At 44.0% G+C, this 21,337-nt stretch overlaps 1 long non-coding RNA gene across 2 annotated transcripts; it reads right to left on the reverse strand.

Moving 5' to 3' along the window:
- Positions 1–15,760: 15,760 nt before the first annotated feature.
- Positions 15,761–19,900, reverse strand: LOC135182244 (uncharacterized). Of its 2 annotated transcripts, XR_010305121.1 has the most exons (4): positions 19,798–19,900; positions 18,104–18,272; positions 17,242–17,379; positions 15,761–16,602 (listed from the first exon to the last, which is right to left on the reverse strand). It is a non-coding gene; the product is annotated as an uncharacterized LOC135182244 (long non-coding RNA). The 2 variants fall into 2 exon arrangements; XR_010305120.1 differs by lacking the exon at positions 19,798–19,900 and having other exon boundaries at positions 18,104–18,668.
- Between the last annotated feature and the right edge of the window lie 1,437 nt (positions 19,901–21,337).

Genomic DNA, 21,337 nt, shown 5'->3' on the forward strand with positions numbered 1-21,337 from the left:
GTGGGCTGAACAGATGTCAGTGCCTTAATGAGATCTTGGGATAGCACTTGTCTGTGAAATGTAGCTCTTGTGCTTGCACCTCATGCCGTGCAGAGGTCTGGTATGTACTATACCCAATGCAGTATTAAGTAGGGGGCATTGTATATGCTGGTATCAGACCCAGTACAGACTGTCCTCAGTTACTGAGTGTCATGCATCACCTTGCCATTCAACAATTTATCATCTGACTGCTTCTCTGTACTGTTTATTCCCTTCCAGTTTATGCCTCCCTCCATTTTTTTCAAGCAGAGTTTCAGTATTTAATACTCTTTGTATTTTACATATTAAGTAATTTAATTTTTACTTTTTGCTGCACTGCCCTCACATTATTCATTAGTGGACAATGTCATCTTTAAGTCTTGAAGGACTTGCAGCCAGAGACTGTAAATGTCAAACATGATTTCTCCCCAGATTCTTCTATATAAAAAGGCTGAAGTTTGCAGGTTTTCCCCTGTTCTTGGTATATTATCTGGAGTCATCTCTAAGACCAGCTGTAAGGAGGAGAATATCCACAAATGCAACCAGGCTAGTAAGGTTGTGGTGATTTATTTTTTAGCCTGTCCCCTTTGGAATAGAAACTACCAGTTAACAGCAATCTTCCTACACATAGTAAAGGTAAGGGGTGCTTTCAGGTGTCTTTTGCTAGATGATGGATCGATTAGCAGCTGATCTATCAAGAATTCAGGTACCAGATGAGAACATAAAATGTAGTTGAATGACAACTGACCATGCCCACAGTGGAATGTGGATATTTTTGTGATCGTGTAGTCTGGCTGACCACCATTCCTGCACATTTGCACGTGTCCCCTCCTGGACAGAGAGAAGAGGAGAACTATAGATTTGCTGCATTAATATCTGCTGTTTCAATTCAAAAAGAATTTGGAAGTCCTGGCAAAAAGCAAAGGCCTCTTGGTACAGTATCTATAGAAATAGAGGAGTATGGAGGGTTTTGTTCTCCCTAAATACATTTTAGTCAGTAAAAGAAACCACATTGTTTACAGCTTAAGGAACCACTTCATTTTGGTAAGACTTTTTCTAGACTGTAAGCACAATAACTTAAACATGTTTGGTTTATGGAGATTTTTACAAGCTCTAATTAAAAAAAAAAATACACACACACACACACACACACATATATATACATTTGTGTGGACATACACAAACAATCACACCTTCAAATCTTACATGCATGCATACATACACACTGCAGTTTTTTGATGCCTCAGGAAATAATAAAAAGCTTTCTTTGTTTTTTTTTACTAGCAGCACTAGGAGGAATCAAAAAGACCTTCCTCATGGCCTATTTTTTAACAGCGTCTACAAAAATATTTAAGAATTGCCATATTTTTAACTTATATGCATTCCTTAAACAGTTCAAAATGCATTCTGCATCAGGAAGGAAACTGAAATCAAATTTCTCCAAGCAACTGATAGCTCTAGTATCCATCAGGTTTAGTAAAGCAGCACCTGCAAGCTGCTTGACATGATCAAATATAGCCTCTGCGAAGTATATTGTTTGTCCTTAATAAATGTTTTTTGATGGGTTTGTTTCTCTGAGAAAGTTGGGAATGTTTTGGTGCATACAAGCAAGTCTACAATCACAGTTCTACCCCAATGGGTGTTTTTGTACTACCAGCCTGTGCTTTAGAAAATGTTGAATTTTATCTTGAGTGGGAAACCAGTGAAGACGAATCCATTAAAAACAACTGCCACAGTTGTTTTGAAATCTTTTAGGCTCAAAATGCCTACTGTAATAAAAAGTTAGGGAAACAATAGAAAATCTACATGGACAGCTCATTTAAAGGCTGTGACAATTTTACATTTAAAATTAAGGTAATATGCATCTAAAGTGTAGTGTTCTGAGAAAATCACTTTTATTCACTTTAGATTTAGCTTCTTCAGACTTTTAACATATTCTTAATGAGCTATATACTGGAATGAATTCCTTTGTTTCTCAAGGCTACATGTGGCTTGATGGAATTCAGAGTAGATTTCCCAACAATAACAGAGTTTGAAAGAATAAATGCCAACAGTAAGCTTTCTTACCTCTTCTGGTTTCTAGGAACACAATTATTACAGTGTCTATGGTCCATGGTTCTAAAAAGAATACTGAACTCAGTAATCAGCCTGCAGGTATTAAGGCAAGTGTTAAATGTAGGGTTACCCAAGTCGTGAGGTGTTATTTATAACTGAAAGAATCTAAACTAATATTGCAATGAATACTCCCCCAAATTCTAATGGGATTGATATGCATGTAGGAGTTTATGAGAGTATTCCTTTATAATTACATATAATACTGCCAGCCAGGAAAGAAAAGCAGTGCTGTAGCTGCCTGAGACGTTTCAACTGAAATCACAACTATTACCGCCCTATAAAGCTGAAAATCATTACAATTAATTCATTACTTGAGAACAACAAATAACTGAGGAATTTGCAAGACACATTACTGCCCAGTGGAGTGGAAAAATGGTTAGGCAATAATTGTTATTAATTAATCACTTAGCTTTAATGCTGATATCTTGTGATATAGCTTATAAATATGAGCTCTAGTTAATAAACAGACAATGAACAGGCTTGAGAAGGAATTTGTCTCTTGATAGAGTTCCTTGAGGACAGCATTGAGGTTTTTAACCCACACCTTCTGTGTAAGGGGCAGTTAGGTTCATGCTGCCTTAGATCAGAAGCACAGACTTAAGCAGTGCTACCTGTACGTACTACAAAAGTCTCCTACTTTTGGGGCCAGTGAGAGTAATAAGTCAAAGATTTCTGTCACCATTTAAATCACAGAATGCGTATGTATGAGTGTGTGCATGACTGTGTGTAGATAGGTATGTATCTGTAATGGAGACATTTACTGATAGAAGATTTATGTTAAAATATATACTCAAATATTGTATAAGAACTTTCTCCTACTGGTTTTTCTGACATGGAATTCTGCAATATTTTCCTTTCTAACTCCTCCATTTTCTTTCTGCTTCTTCACCAGTGTGAAGAAGTTTCAGTACTCCTAACATTCCACAGATTGCTAGTAAGCATGCACAGATTAATTGCATGTAACACTGATGAAATTGCATAGAACTGTTTATGTACCCCAGTCCTGCCCTCTTGCATCTGAGCTGTCAGACTCAACAGGTCTGTCTTAAGAACCCGAAAGGCTGAGAGAATGAGAATCGGCTCCGTAAAACTTCACCCAAATGAGAAAACCAGTCCTCAGTGAACACTGAGTACAGTCCATCAGAAATCATTTTTCTTGATGAGCAGAAAGAGAAATGTGTTTTTTTAGGTAGGCTGTGAAGGTTTTGAAAGGCGACTATCAGAGGTCCTTTCAGTCTCAGTTGATTATCAGGCTTTAGCCAGGACTAAAAAGTCTCCTGTGTGCATCTGTGGTTGGCAGAGTGAAGGGTGTTTGCCATAGATGGGAGCTGAGGGAAAGAGGCAAAGTCCACAAAAAGGTGAGTCCTTCCTTTCAGCACAGCATGCTTATGGGTGAACTGAAAGCCAGGGATTGGCTCATGCTGTGCGGCACCTTTGCTCCCTTGTCCCTGTGAAACCAAGGCAGAGCGCCTGCTTATTGTGCAATTTCTGCTCTCTTTCCATGAAGAATGCTGATTTTGTGTATCTCAACCACTCAATCATTCCCCAGGAAGATAAGATGGTGTGCAACTTTAGAAAAAACAAGGAGGCAGCGAGAGCATACAGAAACTGTGCTCCTAGTCAAAAAGGCACTATCAGCTCATCCTTATCTTTATGGTGTTTCAGAAGCCATGGGACAAAGACGAAGGAAAAGCTGGCAGAGAGGTTTGGTGTTAAAAGAGTATAGTAGTCACATAGGACAACTCTCCTTTATGGAGGAGGTCACATCCTAACTTCATCCAGCTGCTCTACACCTGAATGCTCATGGTGTCTCAAGGCAAGTGCTCTGCAGTACTGCAAAGATTCTGCTCAGATAATGCAGCGGCACCAAACAGCGGTCCGGTCACAGAGTCATAAAACCATGTAGGTTGGAAAAGACCTTTGAAATCATCCAGTCTGATTCTCTCCATTTGTTGAAGTAAGCTGAAATTTCATCAGGGGGCTATTTCTTCTCATTTATAAAGGAAAACATCAGCTATTATGGTAATAATAGAGAAAGTCTCAGCAATTATGGCACACAATAAAGAATAAAGCGTGCAAAGAGAAGCCAAGCAGATGGTGCATTTATAAGCAGACTTTTTAAGTGGTAACCTTCACAGTAGGGAATGCTGTAGGTAAGAGTGCAACTTAAGATTCATTAGAACATTTTTATTTCTGTTTAGAACATAAATGTATTTCCAGATAAGTTGATTTATTCTGCAAAGCCTGAGAAAAACAGAAAGCTATACAATTGCTTTCTAGTTACAGAGATTATAGAGTGGGGAGTTGGGGAGAAGGTGATATGCTGTAATTTTTTTACTGTTTTCTATCATTCCTTCTGTTGTTTTGAAACATACTGCAAAGGAAAAAAAAATATGCTAAAAACTTTTTAGGAAGAAATTTGGTGGTTAACAGAGACAAAAGCAGAGGCAGATGTAGGCCCTTATTTTGGAAGTGTGGAGTTAGGGGAGGAGGCCTAGAGAGCATTGCCTGAAAGGAGGAGAAACCTCTGAAATACCATTTTCTCAAAGGGAAGGAAGAGGAGGGTGAGAAAATGCTGCTAGATGTCAGTGGCAATTTTTAAGAGACAAATCCAGTAAACATCCCTCCATCCACATCCAGCATTCCTGCGTGCCTGGCAAGTGAAAACATAACATTCCAGTTTCCCTTGCAGGCATCCAGAAAACATCTTTAATACAAACCTATCAAATACTTGATTAGAGAAACCACATCCATACAACTGTATCACAAAATTAGAAAAACTGAGTCTGCATGGCTTAAGAACTCAATTCCCATCCAATCATTCCCTAGCAGGGTTTGTTTTAGTGAACCAAGTGAATGCTAGGAAAAGACTTCTCTCTTTCATTGCTCCAGTACAGCAATGAAAGAATATTGTTTGTATCTGCTGGGTGACTTAACTGATGTGCCCCAGGACCGACAGATGCTCAGATGAGATACTTTGTGTCCATACCCACAGTCTTTGTAAGCCGTCTAAACTCTGTCTGTGTGTAAAGCCCAGCTGCCCTTGCAACAGGAGCAACCCCTAGCCTCTTTTTCGCTGGACATCTTACGACTTCAGGAGGACAGCAGAGAGGACAAGTGTTGAGCGAGCTGTCTGCTAATAGCTGAGGAGGGACCTGTGAAAGAGAGAGGTCTTGGCTGTTGGGTAGTTGTTATACCATAGTCTGAAGGCTACAAAGCTGTATTTGAGAGCTTTATTAAGAACTGGACTTTTAACTTGAAGGCCATGGGTTTTAAAGTACCTTCCAGTCAATCTCCCAATATTACTCACCCAATTAGACTTTAACAGACTGTTCTTGAAATAATGTATGTAACTGTGGCTATTCACTGTGTGCACCCTGCTTCTCTCAGCTCTGAGCTTTCTACTGCCTTGGTGACGTACAGATTGCACTTTACTGTTAATGAAAATGTAAGGTTCATGGCAACACACTGACATTCCATTGCTTTTTTTTAATTTTTCCTGGTGTAATTGGCAATTAAGTGCACTCTATTTTTGTCTGGACATTTGATGGCAAGAGAACAACAATCAAATAGTCTATATAGAATAGAATAGAATAGAATAGAATAGAATAGAATAGAATAGAATAGAATGAAATAGAATAGAATTGAGAACAGAAATCTTCTGTACTCAAGCAACTGTTACTTCAGTTCTGAACTGTACAATCAGGTGGAATTGGAGAAAATAATTTTGTTGAACCCTCTGGGTTGGCAGATATTTTCCAAGTGTGCAGTAGGAAGCTTGAATTCCTTATGCTCTGGTTCATTCCTATCTCAAGCTTTTTGGCTTGTTGTTTCTGAAACTGAACTTCCTCTGTGAAAATATCCAGCATGCGGTAGTACATACAGGGAATCTTCAGAGCAATGCTGGGCTTCTGACTGTTCTTCTAAGGTGATTCACTGGTCAGCCAACCTGTACATTATTCCTTGTTTTACAAGTCAGGGTGTCCAAAGGCAGCTTCAAATTATGCTGCCACAATTCTCCTTTGGGTACTATTACCACTGACACTGATTTGCCCTCGGTGAGCCAGCTCAACAGGCTACATAGCCTTAGGTAGATCCTAGGGTTTGGGGGGTTTGATCTATTTATCTGCTTGTCCTGGAGTCCTGTATACCCCTGAATTCCTCTCCCTCTGTGGTTTGGATGGGAGAGGAAAAGGTGCAAAAAGACCTGTTTTCCCCCCTGCCCTGCTGGCGTGCAGGGGGTGAGCAAAGGGCCCTTCCAGCAGGAGGGGTGCCCGTGCAGTGCCTGCGCTGGGATCGGGCTGGGATTGGCCATGGTCTTCGCACCTAGGCAGTGGTAACTCTGCTCTTTGTCTAGGGAGGGTATAAATATTGGGGTTCCTGCCTTAGAGATCCTGCCTGCCTGAGCCTTCGTGCCTGCCTGAGAGTTCTCCCCCCGCCTGGATAGACTGTGCAGAACGAGCTGGCTCTCTGCTCCTAAGGGCGGCTTCACCCGTTAGCGCCTATTACGGCCTTAATGACTCTTCTGCAGCTTCTGAAAGAGAATCCAAGTGGACAAGCAGCTGGACCACCCTTCCTTTCAGCCAGCCTGACTGTGAGTTGTTTGGCTTAGCTTTATTATTATGTAAAAAATGCTATAATTTAATAGCTAAAGCCTTTTCCAACTTCTGACTTCCAAAATAGGCAAATTATCTATGGTATCCTGTAGATCTTCTCAAACGAACTGAATCTGGTAATTAAAACTAAATTAATTTCTGTATCTAGTTTTGGAGGCAGGTTGTCGGGAAAATAAAATAACTCTGTTTTTATATAAAATTCCTGACTCGGCCACATTAATTCCCTGCCTCCACAACACTGCTGTATTTATCCACAATATTTATCTGCTCCTTGAATGTGACCATAGCAAGAGACAAACTCTGTTTCTTGAAGAAAGCTTGCAGTTGTTAATGAAGTTTTCAGTCATCCATTTGAGAAGATCTCTAGCTCCTGTGTTCACAAAACACTGGTGTCAGTGTGTGGCAGCTCTGAAACTTGGCAAAGGAGCTCTTTGCTGCCTTCTCAGTGAGCTGAGAAGAGGAGGAGTTGTATGTACAAAACTTTTGGCATGTTTATTTGCCCATTCTCTTCCTGAGGGGTGTGCTTACTGACTTGCTAAAGAATCATTAACATTTGGAGAACAAGAGAAATAAAATCATGCTATACTCCTTGTATGATTAAGAAAATTAGAAGCCTATTTAAATGTAATTTCTTTACAAGTTATCATAACTGAACCTCAGCCTTAGATGGGGTAATAAGTTGTGCTAGTCTGAGGCTAATTGGAATATTTTAATGAAAGAAGTTAGATTATAAGTTGTGAAAAGGAAACATTGGTGATGTCTACTTTGCTCATAGGCTTGTTGAGATGTATGAAAACAAGGGCACAAACATAGGTGTGTGAGTCTCTATCTGTCAGAGTCAGTGTCTGTGGTTTTTCTCCCTGGGCTTCTGCTGTGTAACCCAACTAATCATTCTTCTTCTAACCCCCCTTGACAATCCCCACAACTCACCTTGCATGTAAGGCAGACTCTGAGATAAGGTAGAGGGGTGGAAAGAAGATGGAAGGGTGGTTGGGAGCCACTCCTGTGGACTCTGATTTCTGGGAGGGGTGATGAAGCTGGTAAGGGGCCTGGAACACAGCCCTGTGAGGAGAGGCTGAGGGAGCTGAGGGTGTGCAGCCTGGAGAAGAGGAGGCTCAGGACAGACCTCATTGCTGCCTGCAACTACCTGAAGGGAGGCTGTAGCCAGGTGGGGTTGGTCTCTTCTGCCAGGCAATCTTGTGCCAGGGGAGGTCTAGGCTGGATGTTAGGAGGAAGTTGTTGGCAGAGAGGGTGGTTGGCATTGGAATGGGCTGCCCAGGGTGGAGTCCCCATCCCTGGAGGTGATCAACAGAAGACTGGATGAGGCACTTAGTGCTGTGGTCTAGTTGATTGGCTAGGGCTGGGTGCTAGGTTGGGCTGGATTGTCAGAGTCAGGAGGCTGGCGAGAGGCGAGATCGGGGCACTGATGACTCGACTCAGCAGCTGCTATGCATCAGTACGCTTTATTAGGGTAGTGCAGTGTCTTATATAGTGCTCAGAGGAGGTGTATCCAGCCAGCCTGGGGCTGGCAGAAGTGGACAGTACCAATTGGCCCCAAGCCAAGTGCAGGGTGCAGATAGGTTACCCTTATCAAAACAGCCCATGGTTCCACCCCAGGGGGCTGGCAGGGTCAGATCCCTGGAGCTGTGCCCGCCCCAGGGGCCGGCAGGGTCCACCCCTCAGCAGGTGTGCGTGGGTTGCTCACTGTCCGCAGCCTAGCTTCCTTGGAGCCTGCCAGACTCCAAGGACATCTCCCATCACAAGGTCTCATGTTTACAGCTCATGCCCCGCTATGGGAGAAATTCTCCCACAATGGATGATCTTGGAGGTCTCTTCCACCCTGGTTAATTCTATGATTCTATGATTTGTACATATAACTGTAAATATTTGTGTATATTGTGTATATATATATGCTTGTAAATTGTGCTAAGCAGTAAGTATGTGGGAATGCAGTGTGAGAGGGAATGATAGCAAGCAGTGTATAAGCATTTGACCTCCATTCTCACAGCTTCAGGATGCCTTCCATGGTAGAGGAAAGATAGTGGGACACCTAGCTAAGGAGAAAAACAAGGCATGATGTATGTAAAAGACTGGGCTGTACCAGATTATGCTAATGTGTAGGTGTGTGCTCTATGCTCTAGGCTATATGAACAGAGACAGAGCCTACACACTGAATCGTGTGGAGTCCATGTTGTCCTGCCAGCATAAATATGTTTCATTCCTTAACTTCCAGCCAGCTGAGCCTAGTCTGGGTGATTTTATTGTGTGAGGTGGGCAGGTAACTCTCAAACCATCACATAAGTGAAGATGAGTCCATATGAATACATAAATCCACCTATTCCTAACTGATCCGATGTGTTGAGCATGATGAAAAACAGTGAAGACATCAGCATGACAGAATATGATAGTGCAGCATCATTAGGCACAGTGATACAGGATTAACATTGGCAAAGGTTGTAAATGGGGGAGACAGTAAATATCTTCCTTGAAATGAAGCAGGTCTCCTTGTGGATTTATCTATTCCCTTTATTTTTTGAGAGCAAGTGATGGATAGGGTGCAGTTGACGGGTAAACTACAAAATCATTTGGTCATCAAATGTTCTGAGTTGTAGAGTTAAAAAGATGCTCTGTATGTCTTTCTTCATAGTGGCAGCAGAAATACCACCCATATCAGCATTTTGTAGAAACATTGCTAAGCAGTTTGTGCAAATCAGTGCTGAAATCCATTTCATCTTCATTTGCCAGTTTCAAAATCAGACAAAGCTCTTCAGAGAGAATTAGTTCTTCTTGGTCAACTCAGGGAAATTTTGGTTTAGGGTTTTCATGAGTTTGTGGCTTATAGTAGTGTCTCGGTTCTAATTTAAATTCCCAGAGACTCAAATATATTTGATAGAACTAATAACAATTGTATAGAGTTCCCTTCCCTCTTCCCCCTTCTCTCTAAAAGAAAGGAATTAGATGTAGAGAGAGGAAAAGGTAAGCACACCCTTTAGACAGGGTAAGGTAATCTGACCTTTAGACAGGAAGGGGGAGTGGGCTAACCATGAATCACCTGGTGGTGTTCAGACCCCCCCCCCGGGGAGGGGTCAAGACCACCTAGGGTAAGGTTCAAGGTCCCTCCCCCTGGAGGGTTAACCCTGTACAAGTAGTTTTTGAAGTTTGTAAGAAAAAAAAATCCAGGTCCTTCTTGTTAGCACCGACATTTGGAGGAAGAAATTAGTCTTTGTATCATTAAGGGAAGTTTCCTTAATCCAGCACTCATGAATAGTCTCATTAAAATCAAAGAGCACAACTATCTGGCTGTGCAAGCAGAGACTTTGGCCCAGAAGAGAAGATGTGCTAGAGTTTCTGTGACACCCTCCAGGGATTCCACTATTGCTATTGATTTTACATGAAGGCACTCAGACGCTATAGTGATGAACAGCAGTATAAAACCCTAGGAGAGATGGATAGACATGATTAAGTGTTTATTGGCCAGCAGTCAGTACTCCTTCCTTACCCTCTCAAGTCCCAGCCCACATATGATATGCTGTTACCACATTTAGCTCCAGGGCTGGTCATTAAACTCAAGCAGAAATAGCTGATGCATTTAGGTCCAGGGGTCTCCTGTTCACTGCTTGCTCATCTCTGTGCTGCAGTTCTAGCATTGTTACAATAGTGAGGCCTCAATAAATGGCAGGGTTGTTGTGAATATTTAATTTGTTCAAAACTTTCTAGTAAAATATCACTAATCTCTTAAGCTTTCAGCTGTTTTGTTTGTTCCTTGGAGAATTTACAATTTCCTGTGAGACTGTGCTTTGTTGCTGGTCTTTCCAAAGGAAATATAGAAATTGTATTTTATCCTCCAAAGGGTTTTATCCTCCCTTCATGTTCTGTTTAATGTCTTTTTTCAGTTGAATAGCAAGAACTTTTCTAGACACATTTCTGGGATTAATGTATTAATATCAGACTCCAGATGGAGAGGCTTTTTATCAGATAAGCAAACCTGGGAGGAAGTCCTGAATGTTAACACTGGGGCTGGAGACTGGCACAGTACTCTCTCTTTGGGCACATCTGATTGCGTTTCAATGACACAGGAGACAGAGTACTCTTATTTTATCCACTCATTTTATTGCTTCCACAATAAACTACGTAAGACCACTGAAAGTTTTCTGGGATGTGGAAATGTTGATAGCCAGGTATACTAAGAAGTAGTGAACTTACTTTGAAGTATACTAGTACTGATATTTAGATGGGCAGCTTTCTTGAGAGTCCTTTCAAATCCTGCAGATTATTATTTCGCTAGAATATGATTTCAGCATAGTTGATGGCATTGCCATCAATGCCTTGCTATGCAGCACAAGGTCTCTCTGAAATTAAGCATGTTTGCCTTAGTCAGGGAGCATTCAACTTCTTTTCCAGTCATTGACAACAGTTGATATTTGTCAGACAGTCACTAGTGGTGTCCCCCAGGGATCGGTGTTTGGCACAATCCTGTTTGATATCTTTATTGATGATCTGGATGAGGAGATTGAGTCCAGCATCAGTGAGTTTGCAGATGACACCAAGTTGGGAGCAAATGTGGACGGTGAAAGTTAGGAGGGCCCTGCAGAGGGACCTGAACCAGCTGGACAGATGAGCACAGTCCAATGCTATGAGCTTTAACAAGTCCAAGTGCCAGATTCTGCACTTTGGCCACAACAACCCCAAGCAGCACTACAGGCTGGGGACAGAGTGGCTGAGAGCAGCTGGGAGGAAAGGGACCTGGGGGTACTGGTAGATAGTAAGCTGAAGATGAGGCAGCAGTGTGCCCAGGTGGCCGAGAGCCAACGGCATCCTGGCCTGCATCAGGAACAGTGTTCTGTTCCTGTATTCTTCCCCTGTACTCAGCACTGCTCAGGCCACACCTTGAGTGCTGTGTCCAGTTCTGGGCTACTCAATTCAAGAGAGACATTGAGGTGCTGGAAGGTATCCAGAGAAGGGCAGCAAGGCTGGTGAAAGGCCTGGAACACAAAGCCTATGAGGAGAGGCTGAGGGAGCTGGGGGTGTGCAGCCTGCAGCAGAGGAGGCTCAGGGCAGACCTCATTGCTGTCTACAACTACCTGAAGGGAGGCTGTAGCCAGGTGGGGTTGGGCTCTTCTGCCAGGCAAGCAGCACCAGAACAAGGGGACACAGCCTCAAGCTGTGCCACAGAAGGTCTAGGCTGGATGTTGTTAGGAAGTTGTTGTCAGAGAGAGTGATTGGCATTGGAATGGGCTACCCAGGGAGGTGGTGGAGTCCCCATCCCTGGAGGTGATCAATAGAAGACTGGATGAGGCACTTGGTGACAGGATTAATTTAATCAGAAGGTATTAGGTGATAGGTTGGACTTGATGATTTCAAAGATCTTTTCCAACCTGGTTAATTGTGTTAATTCTGTGCTTCTGTGACATTGCTGGTACTTGTCTCACTGGGTCTGGTTTTATGCTCTTGGATGAGGATTTGAGTTTAACGGAATTATTTGTTTGTTTTCCCCTGGAGGAGGAAAGGCAGCAGAGTGCTATGTCCAAGCATCAGGCTACATCTACCCTAGCTGCCCTAGCCATAGATGATAGTTGTGAAGTCCACAAAAATATGATGGAAAGTGTGCACCCTTTTCAACTTTGCGGCACTCCTTGGGTTAAATACAGCTTAAAACTAATATAGAGCATAGATCTGATTTTATTTGAGCTAAATAGCTAACTTTTGGTGAGCACTAAATTAGCACTGGGTATTTCCTGCTCAGGAAATGCCTGTGAACTGCCATAATTTCCTTCCTCATAGTTGTTGTTCAAGGATAGATTTCTGGCATTTTTAAACTGAATGAACCTGTGAGGAATACCAGCACCTTAGGCCTGCTACCCCAGTGTCCTTACTCTAGCTAAGGCATACGAAGTCGTTTCAGACCAACTGCCTTTCTGGTACTAAATACTCATAAAATCTGCTTCCCACATTTCTGTGCCCAAAATGCATTTTGAGCACCAAATCCATGTAGAAATGGTCAATTACAAATGCCTCAGAGAAGGCACTTAAAACAGTGACTGAATATTCATAGCAACCCTTTTTTGCATAATGTGTCTTTTTGCTGTAGAAGCTTTATTATCTCTCTATTTGCAGTCATTCCCTAGTGACATGTCTGTGTCTCTGAGAAAAAAATATCAGTGTGTTTTTCTGTCACCTGAAAGTTCAGAACTACAAAGCCTTTCTCCAGACAGCCAGGCTTCTTGTCTGTTGTCACCTGCTTCCATTTATCTAACAAATGCTGCCAGTTACTTAGGTTTGTCACAGACTGCTTCAGTTTCCTTTCACCTTATGATGTGACTTACAGCTCCATCACAGAGCTGTTTAATAGGTTGTGCAGCATCATTTCTCACTCCCGTGTCCACACAGTGTGGGAAGGATGCTTCCGATCCATTTTCTTTGCAAGGGACTCTGTAGCAAAGATGTATGTTCTTGCAATAGGGAGGGGCTTTGCTCGGTCTTCCTGTTGTGGCTGAGTTGGTTGGCTGTGCTTCTCAGATGTACCCTAGAGTGTTTCTTTTCAGCTGCTTTCTGCCTAACCTGGACATATGCACTTACTTCTTTAGTGCTGTTCCATCTGTACAGATGTGACTGTTGTGGAGCTATGGTTTGATTTTTTTTTTTTCAAGTTCATTATTCCACATTTTGGACTTCATTATCAAATGCCTTGAGAATTAATTTTTTTCAAGCCTAGCATAGAATCATAGAATCAACCAGGTTGGAAGAGACCTCCAAGATCATCCAGTCCAACCTATCACCCAGCCCTATCCACCCATCTAAACCGTGGCACCAAGTGCCTCATCCAGTCTTTTCTTGAACACCTCCAGGGACGGCGACTCCACCACCTCCCTGGGCAGCCCATTCCAATGCCAATCACTCTCTCCATGAAGAACTTCCTCCTAACATCCAGCCTAGACCTGCCCTGGCACAGCTTGAGGCTGTGTCCCCTTGTTCTGGTACTGCTTGCCTGGCAGAAGAGCCCAACCCCACCTGGCTACAGCCTCCCTTCAGGTAGTTGTAGACAGCAATGAGGTCTGCCCTGAGCCTCCTCTGCTGCAGGCTGCACACCCCCAGCTCCCTCAGCCTCTCCTCATAGGCTTTGTGTTCCAGGCCTTTCACCAGCCTTGCTGCCCTTCTCTGGATACCTTCCAGCACCTCAATGTCTCTCTTGAATTGAGTAGCCCAGAACTGGACACAGCACTCAAGGTGTGGCCTGACCAGTGCTGAGTACAGGGGCAGAAGAACCTCCCTTGTCCTACTGGCCACACTGTTCCTGATGCAGGCCAGGATGCCATTGGCTCTCTTGGCCACCTGGGCACACTGCTGCCTCATCTTCAGCTTACTATCTATCAGTACCCCCAGGTCCCTTTCCTCCCGGCTGCCCTCAGCCACTCTGTTCCCAGCCTGTAGTGCTGCTTGGGGTTGTTGTGGCCAAAGTGCAGTGGCACTTGGCCTTGTTCAATCTCATCCCATTGGCCTCTGCCCACCCATCCAGCCTGGCCAGGTCCCTCTGCAGGGCTCTGCTACCTTCCAACAGATCAACACCTGCTCCTAGCTTGGTGTCATCTGCAAACTTACTGATGCTGGACTCAATGCCCTCGTCCAGATCATCAATAAAGATGTTGAACAGGACTGGGCCCAGCACTGATCCATGGGGCGCACCACTAGTGACAGCTGCCAACTGGATGTGGCACCATTCACACTACTCTCTGGGCTCTGCCATCCAGCCAGTTCCTGACTCAGCACAGAGTGAATCTGTCCAGCTTGGCTAGGAGCTTCTTGTGGCAGACAGTGTCAAAGGCTTTGCTGCAGTCCAGGTAGACTACATCCACAGCCTGCCCCACATTCACCAGGCAGAGAACCTGATCATAAAAGGAGATCAGGTTGGTGAGGCAGGACCTGCCCTTTCTAAACCCATGCTGGCTTGACCTGAGCCCTTGGCCATCCTGTAGGTGCTGTGTGATGGCACTCCAGATGACCTGTTCCATGCCCTTGCCTGGCACTGAGGTCAGGCTGACGGGCCTGTAGTTTTCTGGCTCCTCCTTCCATGCCATCCATGTGGTTGGCATCACATTTGCAGCTTCCAGTCTTCAGGAACCTCTCCACTGAGCCACGACTGTGGATGAATGATGGAGAGTGGCTTGGCCAGCTCAGCTGCCAGCTCTCTCAGCACCCTAGGGTGGATCCCATCCAATCCCATGGACTTGTGAAGATCCAAGTGGCTCGACAGGTCCCTTACTTCTTCCTCATGGATTACAGGGGGACTATGCTGGTCCCTGACTCCATCCACCACTTCAGGAGTCCAGCTGTCCTGGAGACAACCTGTCCCACTTCTGAAGACTGAGGCAAAGAAGGTGTTAAGCAGCTCTGCCTTTTCCTCATCCTTTGTCACTACATTCCCCTCTCTAACTAATAAGGACTGGAGGTTGTCCCTGCCCCTTCTTTTGCCCTTAATATATTTATAGAAACATTTTTTATTCTCCTTACCAGCAGTGGCAGCCTAAGCTCTAAAAGAACTTTTGCCTCTCTCATTGTTTTCCTACAAGACCTAGCAACATCCTTGAACTATTCCTGGGAAACCTCCCCTCTTTTCCAAAGGTGATAGTCTGAGACTTCCTTGGAAACAGCATTGTGCATGTAATTACAGCTTCTTCCTTCAGATTACTCAGCAATTTATACCTTGTTAGAGTGTGTTTCTGTAGGACATCATGGCTGCTTGACCAGCTCACTTATACTGCGTGTTCCAGGAGAGTTTACATTCTTAAAACTGCAGAGTGAAGCATTAATAATTAAAAAAAAAAAAAAAAGCCACCTGAATAATCCAATGCTAGCTGGAAACTGTCTCAATTCAAGTAGTGTTCTAACATTATATATATCATCAAGTAAAAGGTACCCTACCTGTGCTGGTGTCGTGCACCCCTACAGCAGAAACAATAGCAAGTACTGTATCAGACTGAATTCTAACGCTTTGCCCGCTGGATCTTTGTGGAGTATTTATTGCGAGCAGTCTGTGCACTGCAGCAAGGCAGCTGATTGCTGGCAAAATTGTAGAGCTTTTCTCTCAAAAAACATTTAGAATATTTGTTTAAATTCTTGTAACCACTGTATTTTTAGTACAACAAAGGAGTCCATCAGCATTCAGTAGCTGAGGAAACTTGAGCGATGTGCGACTAAAGGTGCCAGCAACTTTATAACTGCGTGCACACTGCCAAGCTTTGGTACTTCCGCTGCATCAGCTGGAGAGCTCTGTCAGGATGCATTGTGGTTTGGACAATTGTACTGTTCTTACTGCAGGAGTTTGAGGAGATTTGTGTTGATTTGTTGGGAAGTGTTTGATAGTGCTTCTCACTGCGATTCTTAGTAGTGCTGTTATGGACTAGTGGTCTAGATCCCCAGGGGCTCTTCCTTTGCCTGCCTCTGCTCAGGCAATGGCACATGAAGAGCTTGGGTGCATACCTTCCAAAGCTCTGGAATAAGGAACGCTGTCATCTACTTAACTGTTGAGAAAAGATGATAGACTAAAGCTCACAACTCTTCCAGAAATGGTGGAGATATTATTTTTAATTATAGTTATTGCAGATAATTTCAAAGGGAGAAAAGAGAGTTGCAAATATCACACTGAACTGGAGAGTGGTGACAAGAAACTGCAGCCTGATGTTCCCTGCAGAAATGCTTGTGAATTCCAATTCCTTCCCTTGAGCTTAAAGAGGTGCATGTATTAGGAAGCACAATTCCTGTAGTTAGAGGAAGAAAACCTTTGCCACATTGCTGCTTCCTGTGCTTATCTCTCTTATTACTCCTTCCCAGTTTCCTTTTCGTCAGTGATGAGTCACTTCTGCAGGTAATAAATCATAGAATCTTTGTGGGTAATATCTTCATCTGGCATGGCAAACACGTGCCATAAATCTAGGTGAAGCTTAATAGCTGGTGTGTGGCATCCTTATTCCCGTGAATGGCAGAGACAGAGGATCCCATTTGCACTCTGCTCTCCCATTGGAGGAGAGACTACACTCGTTGATCAATTATTAGGTACTATAGTGGTTGATATCAATAAAAAACCCAAACCAAACAACCACCAACAACAAAACAAATAAAACAAACAAAAAAAATAGAGGAAAAAGACACTAATGCTGGCCCTATCACTTCCCCAGATCCTTCTGGACAACTCGGCATTGGTCAAGATTTCTACAAGAGAATGATATTGGAAACATCTGCACCTTGTCACTGCTCGTGTGCCAGCGCTGCCCCCTGCATTGTGCTTCCAGAGCTGTCACTGCTATCTGGCACTAGCATTATGGAGACCTCCTGGAGCACAGCTGCACAGTGCAGAAGGGTGTTGCAGTGACACTGTTCCTACTGGGGCGTGCCTGCGTGGAATATCTACCTTCCCTTTTGCAAGGCCTTCTAAAGAAATAAAAGTCTTAGAGTGGTCTGGGCTAATTCTGGCACTGGCTAGACTGGTAGAAGCACTTACCTATAAGACACACATGTGGCGTCTCCATGGTCCTTCTCCTATTCTGAGTGCTTAGGATATTTTTGGCAGCCAGATACTCATTGTAGTATGCAGGGCAGGATCACAGAGCCATGCGCTCCCAAAGTGGAACTGACAGCTCTGAAACGAAGACGGGGAATTTTCTCTGAGCGGGAGTGGTAGCATCAGGCCCATCAGATGTAAGGCAATTACAGCTTGAGCTAATGAAATCAGATGCCAGCTTTGCTGTTATAACAAGTTTCACGACCTCTAGCCTTCCTAGCATAACACAGAATAATTCATAATGGGACTGCACAGAACTCTTTCAATTAGATCACGGCAGTGGAGCGAGTTATTTCAGCTAGGTAGAAGCATGCAAAGCCTGTGGGCTCAAGTACATGATAATTGAGTAAATAGACTCAGGCTTTTGCTATCACAAAAAGAAACTCAGAACTCAGTGTAAAAAACATAGGAGTCTACCTCTAAAAGACACCCACTGAGCTGAAATCACCTAACTGCATTCCAGTCAAAAATGGCACGTCTGGCAGAGGGGAGCGGCTGCCATCACTCAGTGGGGAGGAGACCTCCAAGTGAGGATTGTGAGCACAGCTGTGACTGTCAGGTGGTACAAACGTCCAAAACGCCTGCGACACACATGACATGGAAGGCTGAGCAGTAAGCAGGCATTCTGAAGACAGATTCTCTTGTGGATCCTACCTTTATTAACAGTACTATCATTTCAGCCAAGTACCAGAGCCCGCTGCGTGAACCCAAGAGAGCACAGGCACTTGTGTTTCTGCAGGGCTTTTTTCGTATCCCCACTCTTGGCAACTGTTTTGCAATGCTTGCTGTGTTTTCTTCCTACCTTCATGGTGGCTTTTGCGTTTTCCTGAAGGTGATTACTGCTAGAGAAAGTGCCTTGTTCCACAGGCTAATTGCTTCAGCCAGGTGTCTCTGGTCCAGAGTTTTTACTCTGGTCTTCAGATGCTTTCAGGTAACAAACCACACCTGCATGGATGACCCTTGGCTTGCTACTGGATTGGAAGAGAACAAGATAACGAATTCAGGACTCCATGAAGGAAGGAGAAGAAATGCTCCTTTTCAGCAGTAATACTATACTGGAAACGAAGTATGAGTGAGTTTTTGTAACTCTTCCACACCCTCTTTCAGAAATTGCTTATGTATCATCCTCTGAGATGGAGAAGATGGCATCACATTGGACAGGAGCAGAGTGTGGCCAGTTTGCATGGAAACTGGTGGGGCTTTCAGTGTTCTCTTCAATAAAGGTGGATAAATTATTTTTGCCTTCTTTACTTTGAGTAAGAATTACTTATAGTGAAATAGATTTTACAGTCCATTAAGTACAGTCAGTACAAAAGTGAAGCTGCTGCTGCTGCTGTTGCTGGAGCTACATTTTCTGTATGGTTGGAAAAAGGGTGAAGTAATAGGGAGGAAGAGAAGAGACAAAGGAGAATCAGGACTGTACTGCAGTACCCCAAAACAAGCAGACAAGAGTACGCTGGCTTGCACTTAGCATCCTACAGCTCTAGAGCTGTGCAGATCCTACTCACATTACTCCCCTGATGATTGTATCTGAACCATGAGTATCATGATACATCTAGTCCGTTTGTTTTTCTTAGTTATTGTGAAAGACAGAGAAATTTTCCTTGGTGCAAGGAAGAGCTAATGTCATCTCCCTGGCATAGGCATAGGGCAAACTGATGATTTAAATTAGCAAATGTTGTTTAAGACCCAGTCAGTGAGAAGGCAGATTTATTCTGTAGAAAAGCAAATGCTAGCTCTGCTCATAAAAGAAAAAATCCTGTCTGAGAGACATCCAGAATATTATATTCTTCACAGGAATGAAGAATTATGACATCCAGTTAAAGTGTTGACAGAATGGTTTATCACAAGGTAAACCACTTTCTTTAGTTAACCCACGGTTTAAAAATTCCTACACAGCCAGTTGTGTTTAAAAACGAACCATCATACAGGGTATTTCTAAACCAACAAAACCCCGAAACAAAAAGCATGAGATCCTGAATCTGAAAGCATGTAGCGTAATATTTGGTCCATAGATTGAATAAACATTCTCTCCACTGTTCTCAGACCTTGAATTCATTAACACAGAATTAATCCTATGGCAATCTAAACAGCTGTGTTGTCCCAGCAAATTTTGAAGCAGCAGTCACAATTTTTGATGCCACTCCCCAGGGAATTTCCATTTTCATTTCTTTGCTGTAGTGTCAGGTTATCTCAATAGTAATCCTTCTATGTGTTATGAAGGGGCTAGCTGAAATCTGAGTTTGGGGTGAAATGCAATGAGGCCGACTCAAAAGTTATTAAATAATAAAGATAATTCCCCCCCAACTTATTTCCAGCTACCCACACAAGTTCTTGGATGCAGTTAGCAGCACTATTTTACAGGATGGCTCTGTGCAATGGAGTTTTGAAAGGGTTTAGAAACGTCTTTGATAGAGAGTCTGGCGGCTGCATTCACCGCTTGTGAGGTTAACCAAATTCCATCAGCAACTTGAATAAAGAGTTCAGAATACTCACTAGCCCTCAGTCTTAATGTCTGTGGCCCAAAACGTACACAGGAAAATATTCAGTAGAAGTCCTGTGGTGAATTCCACACGGACTGCAAGGTGGAATCGGCTGCTGGCTGAGGTGGCAGGTAAGCGGCAGGCGAGCGAGGAACAAACGAGCAGGCAAGCTCCTTATCCACCTGTTCACCCCCTTTTATAGGGTAATGGCCAAGGCTAATGGTCTCATTGGCCACACAATCACCCAATCACCTCTGGCAATCACCCAAATAGACCCAAAAAGGCAGAACCCACAGGCTGTTCTCCTCCAAAAATGGGAGACGCATTTGCCTTGCACACGACAGGGGCATGGGCCTTACGAAACCCCTCTTATGCGACTGGACTAAACCAGACTGGGTTGTCTGGGTTTCTTTTGTCCTGTTTTCCTGCCTCTGGCTGATGTCCAGACAGGCAGGTAAACGTGTCTGACAAGACAGGACATGCTCCAGCCCATTTTGTGACCTTTGGGACTCTCCACCACACTATGCCAAGATCACCTGGTTACTGGATGAGGGCAAGGCTGTCAATGTTGTATTCCTGAACTTTGGAAAAGCTTTTGATACTGTTCTCCACAAGATTCTTATAGACAAGTTGACTACTGATGGCTTGGCTGAGCACACTGTCTGCTGGGTAAAGCACTGCTGCACAGGAGGGCCAAGACAGCCGTGGGCAGTGGAGTTAAATCCAGTGGGCAGGCACTGGTAGTGTTCCTCAGGTATCTGTGATGAGACCACTTCTGTTTAACATCTTTATTGATGGCCTTGATTCAGGCATAGAGAATGTCAGCAGTAAGTTTGCAGATGACACCAAGTTAGGTGGCAGTTTTGATTTGAATGAGGGTAGAGAGAATCTGCACTTGGGTCACAACAACCCCAAGCAATGCTGCAGGCTTGGGGCAGTGTGGCTGGAGAGCTGCCTGGCAGAGAGGGACCTGGGGGATCTAATAGACAGGAGCTGAATGTGAGCCAGCAGTGTGCCCAGGCAGCCAAGAAGGCCAATGGCATCCTGGCTTGTATCAAAAACGCTGTGGCCAGCAGGAGCAGGGAGGTGATTGTCTCCTTGGACTCAGCTCTGGTGAAGCCACACCTTGAGTGTTGTGTTCAGTTTTGGGCACTGCAATACAAGAGAGACGTGGAGGTGCTGGAGCAGGTCCAGAGGAGGGCAACAAAGCTGTGAAGGGCCTGGAGAGTGAATCTGATGAGGAGTGATTGAGGGAGCTGGGGATGGGTAGTGTGAAACAGAGGAGGCTGAGGGCAGACCTCACTGCTGTCTACAGCTACCTGAAGGGACATTGTGGAGAGGCTGCTGCTGGGCTCTGCTCACAGGTAATTGGAGACAGAAGAAGGGGGAATGGCCTCAAGCTGAGGCTGGGGAGGTTTAGATTGGACATGAGGAAGAAGTTTTTCATGGAGAGAGTGGTCAGGGACTGGAAAGAGCTTCCCAGGGAGGTGGTGGATTCATCAACTCTGAATGTGCTTAAGGGTGGAGATGTGGTGCTTAGGGCTACAGTTTAA

Source organism: Pogoniulus pusillus, chromosome 16 (assembly GCF_015220805.1).
Source record: "Pogoniulus pusillus isolate bPogPus1 chromosome 16, bPogPus1.pri, whole genome shotgun sequence".
Classification (NCBI taxonomy): domain Eukaryota; kingdom Metazoa; phylum Chordata; class Aves; order Piciformes; family Lybiidae; genus Pogoniulus; species Pogoniulus pusillus.